General features: G+C 35.3%; 1 long non-coding RNA gene across 1 annotated transcript; it reads right to left on the bottom strand.

Annotated features, from left to right (window-relative positions):
• Nucleotides 1-377: 377 nt before the first annotated feature.
• On the bottom strand, nt 378-9,922 carry LOC114277461 (uncharacterized). Its single transcript, XR_014356748.1, has 3 exons — nt 9,786-9,922; nt 9,608-9,681; nt 378-515 (listed from the first exon to the last, which is right to left on the bottom strand). It is a non-coding gene; the product is annotated as an uncharacterized LOC114277461 (long non-coding RNA).
• Between the last annotated feature and the right edge of the window lie 7,792 nt (nt 9,923-17,714).

Here is a 17,714-nt window from a genome sequence, read left to right as displayed (position 1 = left end):
CAACCTGTGATATGTATATAAATAAAATGATACATAAACTATCAATCATTCTACAATCTGCATCTGCATACAAAAAATAAATTACTTTAACTGTCAAGTACATACAAACCAACTATTGTCCAAACTAAAATAATAATTCCATACAACATATAGAATCATACAAAAAGTAAAGCCCTCCATATATAAAAATTACATTTACTATACCATGTGAAATGACCATTTGGCATGGTACAAATTACCACCGTAATCTGTACCACGACAAAATGTGATGTATGTACCAAGCCAAAAATACATCTATGTACCACGACAAAAAAATCATATACTTGTGTGGCGTCAAAAGGTGATCTATCTACCATGCCAGGAATTAGCTGTTCGCTGCCAAAAGTTTTCTATATGAGTAATAGTTAACTGCACAAAAGCTGGGGACGACAAAAGTATTATATTACTTCTATACAAAAATACAATTTCTTTTCCATACACCAAAATATCTCTGCAAGTCCACGCAACAAAGTCATCTACAAAAAACAAAAACAAAAAAATTAGAATTGGACCAGAAAATGCCTAACTTCATGAATGAATTTGGGAACAAGTGACAAATAAAAATAAGTGAGAAGCAACACTCCATGATGAATCAATTATCATTCATTGTACAGTCTTTCTAAAGTCTTTTGTTATAAGGAACATTGTTAAATGCAGAACAATCATTACTAAATCTTTCATTAGTAACATAAAACTAATGTAACAATCTTCTATTTGTATGCAACATGTATCCAAATTCGGTGGCTAAACCAACATCAAAGCCCGGTGTGAATAGAAATTATTCTTTTTACCAACTTTCTCATTATTTGTTTGCAAAAGGCACTTGAATCATTAGATTGGACATAAAGCCATCGGTGCTTATTAATGTATGTCAGTGTCATTTAAGAAAGGATATTAGAATATGTGATAAAAATAATAACAAAAATAAATTTCAATCATAAAAGGAAATATGTAGAAATATATGTTGAGACACCTATAAATGGTTCCAATAAAGAAAGAATACTTGATTTCTCATGACACACATGGCCTCAGAAACACCATGAGCATGTTTCATACCTGTATGAAAGCTTAAATATAAAATAACACACGTGTGTACGTTCAAAAAATTAGCAAGTTTAAAACAAGGCGTAAACTGAGTTCATATTGGTTTCTGAATATTTTTCCCATAATTTTCCATTACTATACATCTCCAATGCATTCCGTCAGTTGTCACAAGTCCTGTTTGTAATGGGGAAGCTGCCCGTGAGAGTCAGACGGAGGTTCAGGGGCTGTTTTGAAGTTTCGCACCCGAAACGCCATTTTTCGACTAAGTTTTCGGCGTATTCGGCTCTAAATCCCTACTTACGAGTCCGAATAATATTCCGTCAGTTGGCACAAGTCACATTTGGCATGGGGAAGCTATTTGTGTCAGCCACACGGCGGTTCAAGGGCTGTTTTGAAATGGCGCCCCCGAAACGCCCTTTTTCGACTAAGTTTTGAGCGTATTCGTCTCTAAATCCCAACCTACGGGTCTGAATAACATTCCGTCAGTTGTCACAAGTCCTATTTGGCATGGGGAAGCTGTTCGTTTCGGCCACACGGCGGTTCAAGGGCTGTTTTGAATTTTCGCCCCCAAAAGGCCGTTTTTCGACTAAGTTTTGGGCGTAATCGGCTCTAAATCCCAACATATGGGTCCGAATAACATTCTGTCACTTGTAACAAGTCATATTTGGCATGGGGAAGCTGTTCGTGTTGGCCACACGGCAGTTCTGGGGTTGTTTTGAATTTTCACCCCCGAAACGTCCTTTTTCGAGTAAGTTTTGGACGTGTTCGGCTCTAAATCCCAACCTATGGGTCCGAATAACATTCTGTCAGATGTCACACGTCCTAATTGGCATGGGGAAGCTGCCAATGTCAGCTACACGGAGGTTCGGGGGCTCTTTTGAATTGTCGCCCCCGAAACGCCATTTTTCGACTAAGTTTTGGCATATTCGTCTCTAAATCCCAACCTACGGGCCCTAATAACATTCCGTCAGTTGTCACAAGTCATATTTGGCATGGGGAAGCTATTCATGTCGTCCACACGGCGGTTCCGGGGCTGTTTCAAATTTTCGCCCCTGAAATGACCTTTTTCGATTGAGTTTTGGGCATATTCGGCTCTGAATCCCAACCTACGAGTCCGAATAACATTCCATCAGATGTCACACGCCCTAATTGGCATGGGGAAGCTGCCCATGTCGGCCACACGAAGGTTTGGGCGCTGTTTTGAATTGTAGCCCCCGAAACGCCATTTTTCTACTAAGTTTTGGGCGTATTCGTCTTTAAATCCCAACCTACGGGTCCGAATAACATTCCGTCAGTTCTCACAAGTCATATTTGGCATAGGGAAGCTGTTCATGTCAGCCACACGGCAGTTCAAGGGCTGTTTTGAATTTTTGCCCCCGAAACGCCATTTTCGACTAAGTTTTGGGCGTATTCGTCTCTAAATCCCAACCTACGGGTCCGAATTACATTCCGTTAGTTGTCACAAGTCCTATTTGTTACGGGGAAGCTGCCAGTGAGAGTCACATGGTGGTTCGAGGGCTGTTTTGAATTTTTGCCTCCAAAACGCCCTTTTTCGAGTAAGTTTTTGGCGTATTTGGCTCTAACTCCTAACCTACGGGTCCGAATAATATTTCCGTCAATTGTCACAAGTCATATTTGTCATGGGGAAGCTGTCCATGAGAGCCACACGGTCGTTCAAGGGCTGTTTTCAATTTTCGCCCCTTAACACCCTTTTTCAGTTAAGTATAAGGCGTTTTCGGCTCTAAATTCCAACCAACATGTGCTAATTGCATTCTGTCTTTTGCCACAGGTCCTATTTACCATGGGGAAGGTGACCGTGACATTTGTATGGTGGTTTGGGGACTGATTCGCATTTTTGCCCCGTTAACGCCTTTTTTTGGTTAAGTTTGATGCGTTTTTGGCTCTAACTCCCAAACTACGTGTGCTAATTACATTCTGTCTGTTGTGATAGGTCCTATTTGTGACGGGGAAGGTGGCCGTGACATCCGTACGGTGGTTCAGGGGCTGTCTCTCATTTTCGCCCCCTTATTGCCCTTTTTCGGTTAAGTTTAATGCATTTTCGGTTTAAAAGCGTTGAATCAACGTCCAAACAGAGTTTTATAAGCTAGAAAGTATCATTTCATCAACTCTAAGCACTAGAAATGCAAATACACTCAAACCTTGACGGCCAAAGTAATTTGTCCACAAATTTTTTTAGTAATTTCCAAGTAATGTTTGACAACCAAGAGTAGAGTCACAAATTCATATAGTTAATTTGATATAAACATTCAAGTATTAAGAAAAATGAAGAAAATGAGGAAGGTGTCCCCACCTTTATCTAGTTGTAGGAGATGCTTTATGAGTTAAGCTTTATGTCCCTACCTTTATGCTTTATGAGATGCTTTAAATCAATATTAAATCAGCACATATTGTGAAGCTCATCTATCCATTCTCAGCAAATGAGTTAAAACCTGCAATAGGAAAAGGAAAGTTGCCTATGGAATGACTTTAACAAATCCAAGGCGAACCTAGGTGAAATGCAATAACAGAGGATCTTAAAACCATCGTAAAAATTCTACCCATAATCTAAATCCATTGGAACTTTCAATTTGTCGACAGATATTCCAAATGATATTTTGAAGTCAATAATGATAAATAAGAACAAGAAATATGGCAAATCAAAAGACTACAAAACCTAGGATTTTCATTAAGGATGCAAGGTGACTTCTACTAATTGTGTGCCAAATAACAACCAAACACACAGATGAACCAAAATAATAACCAAATCAAAATTCTAATTCAAATGTAAATTATAATCTAAATTCTAATTCACACCCAATTAACTAAATCACCCAAAAAAAACCAGATATCCAAAAAAGGAAAATTACAACCAGTTGAACTCAACTTTATGGGAACTTGAGCATCTTGAACAAGTGAAATTCCATGACAACACCTATTTTCCTTAAGTGAGAACCATTCTACTAGTGAATCTGCAAATCTACGTGTATAAAATTTGGTATTTGGCCACCTAATTTTCAAACTTATTGACAAGTATAAAACTCCAATTGATGTGTGTCTCCATTCGTAACATGAATGTTCCAAACATGTACCAAAAGGCTCAAAGCATAACGAATGAAGAGCATTACTGAATATTCATTCACACAATCAATTATTATGCTACTAACAAGAAGCTTATGTTAAGATTAAGAAGGAATCTAGTGACACAAAGATGAACATAAACTTGGAATAAAAAACGTGAACCACCACCAAGAGTAACAAATGGACAGCAAGATGAGCAAAAGAATGCTAATTACTTGAGTTTTGAAAAATTGTAAAGAAGATGCTTAAATAGTTTATTTGCAAACACTACTGCTTAATCTTATACAACACTTAATCTTATACATATCCTAACTTCTTTACAATAGCACCTCAAATTTGAAAGATGCATAAACCAATTTTTTTGACAATTTGCTGGATTAAACCAACTCTTTGTACTCTTCAGCCGAAGTATGGGTATGGCTGAAGAGTGATTGGCTGGATTAAACCAACCCTTTGTACTCTTCAGCCGAAGTATGGGTATGGCTGAAGAGTGATTGGCTGGATTAAACCAACTCTTTGTACTCTTCAGCCGAAGTAAGGGTATGGCTGAAGAGTGGTTGGCTGGATTAAACCACCTTTTTGTACTCTTCAGCCGAAGTAAGGGTATGGCTGAAAAGTGGTTGGCTGGATTAAACCAACTCTTTATACTCTTCAGCCGAAGTAAGGGTATGGCTGAAGAGTGGTTGGCTAGTAAGCGTAGTTAATTTAACCAGCCAAAACCTAGATAACAGTTGAAACTAAAAAAGATCATGGAAAAATCATAACAAGTACAAACGTACACATCAACCGAAGTAAGAGTTCATGAAAATTTTTATTCATCAGAAAGCAAATACAAAGGAGGGGCCGTAGCCCGGTTACAAGAGTAAAGAAGTAACAAAAAAAAAAAAAGAAAAAGAACAAAATCAGGAGAAAAGGTCTTCAATTTCGGCATCAATGTCAAATTGAACGCCGGTTGCAGATGGAACATCCGTCTCAGTAGCAACTGGCAGAACGATATCAGTCGATGGCTCAACAGTCAGGTCTTCCACCGTTGCCTCCAACCGAGCTGATTGATCGTTGACTTGCGCGTTGACTACCGGAATAACAGTTTGTTCGTTTTCATCGTCTGAATCATCTGAATCCTGCAAGAATTGTTCTTGGACCGAAGCAGCATATTCCGCAAGCGAGGCCGGAATGAAGTACTGAGGAGCATTGTAGACCTCGGTTTCAGGCCCATAGCCGAGCTGCTCCACAGCACTTCTCCAGCTGCACTTGAAGAACAAATCCTTTGCCCCCTCGCATTGCGGAATGTATAGGCCCTCCGCCTCTTTGAAACCTTAGGCGTTGGCATCACCGACCTTCTTCTTAAGATCAGCTATTTCGGCGTCTTTTTTGCCTTCGAGTTTGACCAACTCGCGCAAGTACTTGTCTTTCACCGTTGCTGCAATTTTTTGTTTTTCAGCTTCAGTCGAGCTAACAAGTCCGGTCAAGCGACCATTCTCGAACTGTAGCTCGGCTATCTGCTTTTTGGCTTGCTCAAGCTAGGCTGTCTTCGCCTCGGCTTCCGCCACTGCTTGTCTCGTTGTTTTCCGGAGCTCCAGTACTTTCTTATGTGCCAGATTGTTCTTCTGAATGGCCTGCAAAAGGGTAGTAACTCTCTTTAGCCGGACTGACAGTTGGGAAAAGTTGGACAAAGAAAAGAGAGAGCCACTTACCAGGATCATTGATTTTGTAGAAGACGGATGGCCTTCAGCTCGGTGTTTAGTTGCTTGTTGTGGTGCTCCATATCCTTCGGAAGGCAAACACTCTTGGCTAGAGTGAAAGCCATCAAATGATCCTTCTCAGCAACGACCGAATCAGACTCCTGGATATTTCGATCTTGAAAAGTGAGAATTGGAGCCCATTTGGAGGAGTCAGCTTGGTCAGGTTGCTCCGGTTGAAGGATGGGATGAGGACTTGGTGGAGTGATGGATTCGTCCTCATCCACAAGCTGTTGTTCGGTCGAGGTAGATCGAGCGCGCTTGGAGGGGCGTGATGAAGAAGGCTGTTGAGAAGGGAGGGCCACAACGGCAGACTGCGTTTGGCTTGGTAGCGGTACTTCGGGTCTGTTAGTTTCGGTTAGAAGCGCCCTTACTCTGTTCTTTTTAGCCATTTCCTCTTCAGCAGTTAGTGGGATTAGTCTGATTTCTGGCAAGGTTGGGTCCGATTCTGGGGCTTCCTCAAGCAGAAAGTCGGTCACTCTCGCCTTTCGGCGACCGCTATATCTGTAGGTCGGCTCGAACTTTAACAGCTTAGCCCAACTACGTTCTGGATACCGTAGTGCGGCGCGCAAAGTCGCTAGATTGGGGTAGCTGTATAAAGAATGAAGGTGGGCAGAATCTGCGAAAAAAAGACAACTGTCAGCTCGACTGAAAGATTGACAAACCGAAATATAAAATAGCACGCAAGAAAACCAAAGTAAATTTACCAGGTTCTCCTTTTTTCCAGTTTATACGTCGGCCAGGAATCTGGGCTTGATGATCTTCAAAATTCCCAGACACCCAGAAAAAATCGTCGTCGTTTAAGTCTTTATCCGGTGTGTTTTTTATTATTTTCTCACGACGGCGGCGTATTCTGAGATAGTATACCCAGCCGTCTTCCTTCGAACCAATGGAGTATTGGTGAAAGATTTCGGCCAGACCAAGGTTGAGACCAGCTTGCCGGTTTAGTTCGGCTATTCCCATTATTATGCGGTATGAATTGGTGGATAGTTGGGTAGGGCATAGTCTAGTTTGCCTGAGGAACTCGCAAATTAAAGGTTGGACTGGAAATCGCAGTCCGGTTTCAATAATTGACAAAAGGATGAAGGGGACAAAGCCTTCATTGCCCCAAGGAATGACATCCTTTTCGGCTAAAATCAGATGGACGTCGTCAGGTATATTGTAGTCTTTTCTAAATTCGGCTAGGCCGCCCGGAGTGTCTACTAGATACCTATACTTCCCCATTTATTGTATAATTTATGAATAAATTAAAGGTCGGTCCACAAGATTGTCTCAGTAGCTCGGTTGAGCACGCAGAGGAGCGCCTAGGCAACCTAAGTCTGCAAAGTAGAAAACAGAGGGGTTAAGCACAGATCATTGGACCGTGCTACAAAATAAAAGTACAAAAAATAGGAGCCCTACTTCGGCTATGTGGATGCTATAGGTTCTAACTCGGTTTCTGCAAGGTGATTTGTAGCTCGGTTTGAGCAGGGCTTTGCTAGTTCGGGCTCGGCAAGCGTCTAGATATCTCGGTTAAGGGAACGGTTCTGTTTGGCCGGTTGATCATCTACGAGCAGCTTTCTGAGTTCCATCTAAAAAACTAAGAAAGCTGGTTTAGCCCCAAGGCCTAGATCGGTTGGAGTTCAGGTGTCTCGGTATGCTAAGTGCGAACCTAGTTCGGTTGGTTACCTCGGCTAAAGCAATTCAAGAAGTGGTTTGACTTATTCAAAGCTACTGGTGTAAACATAAGTGTTAGTCCGGTTGTATGTTGACTAGATTTTTACCTAGCTTAAAACAGTATCCTAGTTCGGTTGCATCGTGATTTTGGATCAAAAATCTATTTTCTACAGGGTATTTCATATATTCATATGTTCTACTGTTAAGTTTTTTCCATAGAAGTACAATGCAAAGCAAAACAGAAAACGTATTTGCAGAAAACACAGAAAACAAAACGCATAGAACAAATACGAAAACAAACAGAGCAAGTAAGATGTATCATACTAACCAGATGAGGGAGCAGGAGCTGAAGATGGAAGCAAAAAGCGGAAGTTCACGAGCTCTTTCAGAAAAAACGAAGAACAAGGAAGAGCTCAAAGGAAAGGAAGAAGATAGATGGCAAAAGTGAAGGGACTCTGGCCTCAGGATTTGTTTTTGTTTGAAAGCCCAAAAATTGGGCGGGACTGTTCAAAAAACACGAAGTACGAAGACGGCGTGACAGCCGTCCTCAGTCAATCAGAGCGTGCCACGTGTGATTAGAATGGGAAGCGTTACAGTCGCTGTGATTGAAGAGACGTTTTGACTGGACAAGTAGAGCCCGGAGTAAAATTAGCTCGGCTGGAAAGGCTAAAGCTTTTTTTTTTTAGCTCGGCTGGAAAGGCTTAAAAAATTTCAGCTCAGCTGGTAAACAGGTAATCCTTATCATGCTGTGCAGATGGAATTAAGGGGCAATTGAGAGGGAAATTTATGTGAAAATGGGCCGAGCTAGGTGATGGGCCGTTATGAGTCACAATATAAAAGGCCGAAGTGAAATGGCCATATAAGATACTCCGGTCATACGTTATTTTGAGTTAGTCCGGTCCTAGGGACGTGAAGATAGACCGGTCCAGTAGGAGATCAAAGTTAGATCGGTCTAAAGGTTCCTCAGATTTAGACCGATCTTAAAGTTTCACTGGTCTCAAAATAATAATTTCGGTCTGACCGCACCATGGGTTGTGCATGAGGAGCTGCCTTAAGAGCAATAAAGGGAAGAATTAGTTCGGCTTACTCTTCGACTGTACATAAACATATTTACTTCGGTCATATTGGAGTTCGGCTATGATAAAACCATCTCACTTGGTTTAAGCAGTGAGGGGGGTGTTAAAGGATAAGCATTATTCTACAGGAGTAAGAATCCTAGGAGGACTCTGCATGGAGGAATAGAAGTCCTACTAGGATTGTGCCACACGAAACCTATAAAAGCTCACAAACATCACCTTTGGGGAGGTAACACACAACTTTGCTTTCTGAATTCACAGAACTTTGTCTATTTGTCAAGTTTGCTGACTTAGGCATCGGAGAGGTTTCCGGCACACACCCGCCGGCTAGCTTACGTTTGTGTTTTCAGGTTATAAATCGACGTCGTACGGAGGAGCGCAGACTTGGTCAACAGGATTATACAAGAAGGTTTATTTCTTTCCCGTACAAATATGTATAGTCAACTAAATAGTTCGATATGGCTGCACTGACAAAGTACCATGCTTGACCAATAAAAAGTGAATCAGTATCATAGTAAAGATTTTTAGTGCAAAAGCTAACAAAAATATTATGTTACCACGATACATTGATGCACCCCTAGAAAATCCACTACTTTTCCTGAAATTTCTTATCGGAAGAAGAAAGCTAGTGACTAGATGATTTTCTTAGCACTTACAAAGTACCATGCTTGACCAATAAAAAGTGAATCAGTATGACAGTAAAGATTTTTAGTGCAAAAGCTAACAAAAATATTATGTCACTGAATTCTCATCACCTATTTTGTGTTTACGTCTATCTTGTTGAAGATTGATTCGTATTTAGAAGAAATTATTTAACCAAAATAAAAAAATAAAATAACAGTCATAGCTTGTGATGGATGTGGTGAAATAAAATGGTAAGAAAAATTGATTATAAGATATATGGCACTCACTCACTCTTCTTCAAGTACAAAGGGGGAGGATAAATACAACTAGCTATATATGATTCATAGTTACCTTCTAATTGAGGCTACAAATTCTTGCCTGGTCATGTGTTTCATCTCCTCAAGTTCCTTTTCGTAATTACTGATCTGCAATTTCAAATGTATTAATTCATTTTAATATGTGACAGTAAAAAACATTAGAACTATTATTTGATTTTTTTCAAAATCTTTAGTGCATCACAAAAGCATACAGGGAAGTTTGTAGTGGTAGATGTTCCCCAGTACTTCAGTGCAGCCATATCATAAGCCCTAGCTGCTTTCTCTTCTTTGTCATACCCACCTGCTCAAATTAAAATTAAAATTAAAATAAAACCAGAGCAGATCAAATCGCAATAAAGTCAAAACCCTACAGTGGAGAGATTGAGGGAGAACCAGAGCAGATCAGTGATGAATTGTTCTTCATCGCGTCGTTGTTCGTCGATTAGGGATACAACAAGCGTCGATTTGGGGATACAACAAGCGGGAGAGCGAGAGAGAGCGCGAGACCGATAGGGAGAGCGAGAGATATCCTAGTATTGCGGCGGTGGCGGTAGTGATGTGCGACGTCGAAAGCTTCTCGATGGTGAGTGCTGGCGGTAAGGTGAGGTGTGGAGGTGACTGATGTGTGGGAGAGAGAGAAGTGTTTTGTATTCCTAAATAGAGGAGAATACCTGAGCGGGTAACAAATAGCTTTTTATTTTCCCACCATAATTTTGGCACCTTTGGCGACTAATGTAAAATTTTGTCGGCAAAAATTGAAGTAATAACGACTAAATTATTTAGTAGCCAAACCAACTCCAACAACGACTAAAATGTTAGTTGCTAAAAGTAGAAACTTTATATTTGCCGACCAAATTTTTTGTCACCAAAGGTTTACTTAACAACAACGAAAATATTAGTCGCCAAAAGTATTATTTGGCGACTAATTTTAATTTTAGTCTGGAAAAACCAATATTACTGATTAATTTATTTTTTGGGGGCCTAAAATTTGGACTAATAGTGACCAATCAAAATTTTAGTCACTGAAACTTGAGTTTTTATCGACTAAATTCAAATTTAGTCGCCAATAAGCAATATTTATTGACTAAAATATTTTAGTAGCAATATCTTGAACCAACGCCGACAAATATAAATTTTAGTCGCCAAAGAATGTACTTTCGGCGGCTAAAATTTGATTAGTAGCCAAAAATGGTCACCAAAGGTGCGATTTGTTGTAGTGTTTGTTACTTATGTCACACTCTATTAGTTTGCTTAACGGATGAGATCATTTGTTGTGTTATTAGAAATCTTAACGGATGTAATTTCTCAATCGTTAATGAAAATTTTGACTTTTAATAAATCTCAGTGCTGTATTTGTAATTTACTATAAAAATTATTGTGTTCATATACATTATTGTGCTTCTTAGGGTAAAAGTATATATGATAAATTTCAAACTCAAGACCGTAATAAATCATAACCCTTCACTCTATAAGAAATCCTGGTCTCTCTCTCTATCTCTTTCTCGGCTCTTTAAGGGGAGAGGGTGACGCTTTTAGCCTTCATCTCTCCTCCATTTTTTCTCTTGCAGTTTCTTCTTTTTTCTTTCTTGTTTATCACCATTCTAGCCACTATCGCTCTTTCTGTCTCCATTATCAGCTTGCTACTAAGAAATGTTTTAGATTTAGACTCAGATTGGATTCGTGACATAAATCTGACGTTGCTAAACGCGTTTTTATACACTAGACGACCACCTCAAATCTAGAATATTTTATTTTGTAATGTAGAGGGATTACAGCGCCATAACTACCAGTTGCGATGATGAATAAATTGTGAAAGTGATTGGTAATGTTGATTTGGTGGTGATTGTTTTGATTTTATTTTTTATTTTGTGATGCCTCTTTGTGTAGAGGTTTCTTATTTTGTAAAAGTCTATTTTTCTCCCTATATAGAGACTCGTATTCCCTATGCGTGAAGGTTCTTTTTATTCCTTTTGAGATCTGTCTTGCACTCTGATATATTTTATTGAACGATTTATTGTCGAATGTGTGTATTGTATTAATAATAATAATAAGTATATATAATATGCACTTTATAATAACATCATAAAATTTTATAACGTGAATCACAAAATAATATATCTTTTTATTACCAAAAAAAAAAATGTAACTTTCACAATAGAATGTTGATCATAAATTCATCATTCATAATTTTTGTTACAAATTAATATAATACATAATACAAATATTTATAATTGTCACCACAAAAAATTATAATTATTACGGTATACTCCCATTTTAAGAATGTCATCATAAATTTCCTAGAGCTATGTTTGTTTTTCCTCTTGTTTTGTGCAGTTTGCTAGGTGACCAAAAGAGATATGCGAGTGGGATACTAACTAGTCACCCCATCACAGCAAGTTGAGTAAATGAACTATTTTCTACTTGATTTGAATCTAATTTCTAAAAAACATTATCAATTAGACTAAAATTAGATAATATGAAAATTCAAAAGTAAAATTAATGCAAGAGGCAAATTGAAATACTACAATCGTAATTAATTTGTTTGGTTTGGAGCACTACAAAAAATTAAGATTTTGGGGACTAAAATTTAATAACAAAATTATTTTTTATGGACCAAATATTTTTGTTGCGAAAAATGTCGTTATTATATTTTTAACAACGAAAATTAGATATTAGTGATGAATTATTATCTATTTGGGATCAAATTTTTTGTCTAAAAAAAATAAAAACTATTTTGAGACCAAATTATTTTGTTCCTAAAAGTTTATTTATTAGTGACATTTTCAAAATTTTGTCACTAAAAGCCTTATTTTTGACTTTTCGGTACGACCTTTTAGCGACTATCCTCACGATGATAGAAATTGGTCTTTAAATGTCTTTTGCAACAAAATTTTCACATTTAGAAACCAAAACATTTGGTTTAGTAAAGTTTAGTAAAGTTTTCCATCCATATTTTTTGTTGTTAGTGATTTTTTTTTTTTTTTTAAATCTACTTAATCTAAATATACTTAAAAGTAAAATATTTATGAAGAAATTACAATATATATATACTAAACTTTTGTATATATATTTTGTATTTTTATGAATTTTTAAGAAGAAAACACAAATTTTGTAGTGTATTTAGATTACGTGGATCTAAAAAAAATGATTAAAATATTTTTAAAAAATACAATTTAAAATCTCAAAAAAATTATTTTTAAAAATTATAATTATATTAACCGAGAAGTAACCATCAAGCCACCAATTAGAGTGTGTGTGGTTGAAATTTATGTAGTATAGCGTGGAGTTTATGTGTAAATAAATTTGAATCACAAAATGATAATTCTGAATAAAATTTAGGTAAATTTTTAATATTGCTGTTTTAAAAATTTAAAACCAAAGGGTGAATTTATACTTGAATGTAACAACTATCCACATGCTTTAAGTAGAATTCAACTCCAATGGGTCATCTCTTTGATAGTAATCCCCAGCAAACTGCACAGACAAGGGAACAAACAGATTGTGCATGCTATTCTCATGAACTTTCCCACTATAAATAACTCCATTTATTTTCCATTTGCTTTGTTCAATTCTCTTCTTTCTCCATTTCCATCATCCTCTTCACTACTCCTACCATCTTCAAATATAATACATTCAACAGCAGAGGAGGTGAAGTTGTTTGTCCCTTCCGACGAGTCGACTCATCATGAAAGGTATTATTATGATTATGCTCTGTCCTTGGCTATATATATATATATATGTACCTTTCTCTCCTCTATTATGGATTTCTATTGATGCATGAATATCTATCATATATATATATATGATTAAGAAAATCTGTGACATTTTTAAAATAATTCATTCAATGGCTTAATCTTTAGATCAGTTTAGTCTATTATATTGGCACAGTTGTTAACACTAACAGCCTATGTCTTATTTTGATATTTTGCCTTTCAGTTAGTTAGGTGATTCTCTGTTTGATTACCAAAAAAGTGAAAAAATGCAAATATGTACGGGGTTGGAGTTGCACAGCAGTGACTGTTGTGCGGTTTGTGGGAATTATTTTAGGTTTTATTTTGATAATCTGAACCGTTCAATTTTTAAATAACATTGAATAGAATAAACTTGTAAAAACTCAAGTTGATCGGATATAAATAGAATCTTCATCAACTCACATTTGTATTTAGTTTAATACTTATATATTTAATTTTGTTATATATATAAATACGAGTTGATAAAGGGTCTATCGATATCTGATCAACTTGAATTTTTACAAGTATATTCTACCTGATGTTCTTTAAAAATTGCATAGTTTGAATCATCAAAAAAACAAATCTAAAATAATTCCCATAAACTACACAACAGGTACGGCAAAACAAATCATCCAAGCTTGATGTGGTTAAAAATGAACAAAGCAATCACTCTGTTTGGTTTTCATTTCCAGAATTCATTTTTTAAAAAATTTTACTTTTTCATTTTTCAAACGCATCAATTCTCATAGAAAAAGTATAAATTCTTTTCTTCACCCATGATGAATCAACTTTTTGAAAGATGATGAGGGCTGCAAATAATGTTTTATGATTATGATTATTATTATTCTATGTTTTTTGGTATGTTGTTGTTAGTGCCATGCTCCATGATTAAGAGATGCCTGTTATTTTATGATTTTGAGGTTCCCAAAATTATATTAGGGTCATTTTTTTAGACTACTAACTCAATAACTACTAGCTACATACAATCTCCATAACGGAAGAGAAATAAGTACAACCACAAAAGATATCAAACTACTAGTTATAAAAGTTGAGCTTGAAGCAAGTTATATTAGGATCATTTGGGAAATATGGTTTTTTTTTTTGTTGTGATTTTTTAGTTAAAATATGATGTGAAAAAGACCAATATGTTTAATGACTTTTAAACTTTTATGAAAAAAAAAAAAACTATAAAGTGAATGAAAATTAATCTTTAACTTTTTATATAAATTAAAAAATTTAGACTTTTTTATTTTTTGATAATTTTTTAACTTTTTAATTAAAATAACCACTTGTCAAAACCTGAGATGCTTTTCTTTGAAAATAATTAATATGAAAGAAGGTCAAATATGACTTTTCCTTAAGCTCTAAATAATAAATAAATTGGCATTTAATATGATGAACAATTAAATATTTTTCATGATTGACATAAAATAAGTTTATTTTGATATTAAAAAATAAAAATCAAACTGAAATCTTATCAATTGTCACTATGACTACCACTAACACAATCACTACCATCAGCCTATTACCACCACCATGTTATGGGCGGTCAAAGTTGACACCCATAGCCTCAAATTTTTGTTGAAATTTTATAGGCTTCTAAAAAATCCGGTCTTTATTAGGTCCAAAAAAATTATTTACTTTCTAGGTTTCAAATAAAAAAATATCCAATCCAAAGTAAAAGGCCCACGTTAACTATACTGGTTTAGTTGCTTTTGAGAACAAGAGATTTTCAAAGTTAAAGTTGATCAATTTTTATTTTTTATTTTTTTATTTTTGATCAATCATGTCATAAAAAATTTTGAATAAATTGACAATATTATTAAATGAGACAATAAATAAGTTAGATTATGGAATTTTATTTAATAATTTTGTATCTAAAGTGTGAACAAAATAATGTTTAAATGACATTTTTCTACAATTTATTCAATTTTTATTTGGTACTACAGTTTTGATTTTTTATTTTATTTTATTATAATTTGGATTTCACTATCTATGTAAATAATTTTAGTATGTAATTTTGGTAGTTATATATGAAACTAAAATTTTAGTTAGTTTTTTTTTTTGGTGAATATATAAAGCACTCCAATTTAAAGTTTCGTGTAGTCCCTCCAAAAACTCAAGGTTAGCCCTACAATCACCATTGGTGCCACTAACACCACATCTATCACCACTATCAAATTAATTTTAGGGTTACAACAAACCATACACAAAATTATTCTAACAATTTTTTTTTTTTTTTAAAAAAGGATTGAAATCAAACAGTGTTAATTCATCTTTCTTTTTGCAGAATTATTGAATTTGTTAGTATGATGAAGTAAGGTTTTATGGTCAATCCTTTTATTGTTGAACCAACTCTTACGTTGTGTTTCGCCAATTTTTTTACCCATCTTTTTTTTTCTTTTCTTTTCTTTTTTATTTATTTTTATTTATTTTTTAAATTATTACCCAAATTCATAATCTAAATCTTCTGCTCAATTTTGTGTGAACTTATATTTGGTGGAACTTGATGATGCTTCTATCATGTAAATGTATTCAAACATAAGAAATTTGATACCAGCATAGTTTGGAGTAAGTGGAGGAAATGGGACCTAAAATATATTCTTGACTTCTAAGTTCTGTCATCATCTAGTATTTTTATATATGTTTAAAGATGATTGTGGGGGTACATCACAAAGTTTAGTCGAAATGTAAGGTCACTCTGCATATTTGGATTATAGGTTCCACGACACGAGCCACGGTTAAGGATGTGTATTGTTTGGTTTAGGTTGATTTTGAATATATTAGAAAAGGTTTGTTAGAGCATCCATAATGGATGCCTTAGTGGGTGTGTTAGTGTCAAGTGTTAATTTTTGGCCAACCAAAAATACTGTTGGGCACTGGTTGTTTGAGTTGCTCACAACTTGTTTTATCCTGAGAATTTATGCCAAGTTATTTTGTGCAATTTCTGTTTTGTGTTTTATTTGATAGAAATAGCTTAAATAAATTAGAAAAAAAATAATTATTTAGAACTTAGGAAATATGTACTTTAGGTTTTACTTTGTAATTACCAGTTTTTAACTTATAAGTTACACCAAATAAGTCTAGAATAGTTGAATTAGGTCAATTTATAGATGCATTGATAAATTTTAAACTGCAACCCAAATTTTTTTTTTTTTTTTTGGATCAAAGATACTATTAGTGTGTTATTCGCCACTATTCCATCAGTTCAAATCTTTAACTTCTCATTCACCACATCCTAAGGTGTGACTACAAGACCATTGAGCCACACCCCCAATGTCTTAACTGCAACCCATTTCACATGTTAATCTTTATCATCTAACCTGCAAAACTCAATCAACTCTTTTTAAACACAAATTAATTTGAATCAATTTAGGTCAATGCGACCAATTTTTCTCACACTCTTAGACGCAGTCATATGGAGCTAGCTACAGACAACCTTAAATTGGTAGAATCAGACTAAAAACAGCCTAATTGATTGAGGTTGTCATTGACTTAGTAACCAATATTGGTAGGTCATCAATTTTTTATTTCTTTTTTTTTTTTTTTTTGGGGGGGGGGGGGGGGGGGGAACTATATAGATCATCAGATGATTGATGTAATGTCATTTGTGGGTTTGAAATATTAATTGCTATCGGCACAAAGAATAAGGATGGATTCTTATTAAAAGAAGACCGTTCTTATAACCCCAAACAATAAATTGATTAGATAAAGTTATAATGATAAGATCACATTAACAACCCCTTATTATATGAGAAACTTAAAGCTTTTTAATTTAAAATTTTATTCTGCAGATAGTTTTAAAAATATAATTTACTTTTTTTCAAGCTAGATCATAAAGTTCTAATGGCATGTTTGATTGGGTGGATAAGAGTATGGGATTGGAATTATTAATCCGTGGGCCCAGTTATCCTATATTTGTTTTAATATTTTGGTTTAGGATTATTAATCCAATAGATAATTAATCCAACAAATTTGTAGGATTATTAGTAATAGGGTAGGGGTGGGATTATTAATCCAATGGATATTAATCCAATTAGATAATGAATACCATACTAATTTAATAGGATTATTAATACTTCACTATTAATCTTGTAAATCAAACATGACCTAAGTTTATTAGTCTGAGCAACATTCTTTCTAAGCATAAAATTAAAAATAAATAAACAATAAAAGTGTGCACAATGTAATTCTCATAAAAATGAGTCCAAAAAGAGTATATTGGGTAAAAATCTAATCACATCAAAGCTGGTAGGAAAAGTTACACGATTAGCTCTTTTAGTTTGATCGAAATTTTACTTAATTTCTTGTAGTTTTAATTTGAATCATACATTTTCAGTTTTGTTGTAATTTGGTTTCCTTATCACTTACTATTAAAATTTTAAATGGAAAAATATCACATGCAAAACT

Source organism: Camellia sinensis, chromosome 15, assembly GCF_055761805.1.
Source record: "Camellia sinensis isolate YWXY chromosome 15, ASM5576180v1, whole genome shotgun sequence".
NCBI classification, from domain to species: domain Eukaryota; kingdom Viridiplantae; phylum Streptophyta; class Magnoliopsida; order Ericales; family Theaceae; genus Camellia; species Camellia sinensis.
Note: the sequence above shows the minus strand (reverse complement) of the source record. Positions and strands in the feature narration are given on the sequence as shown.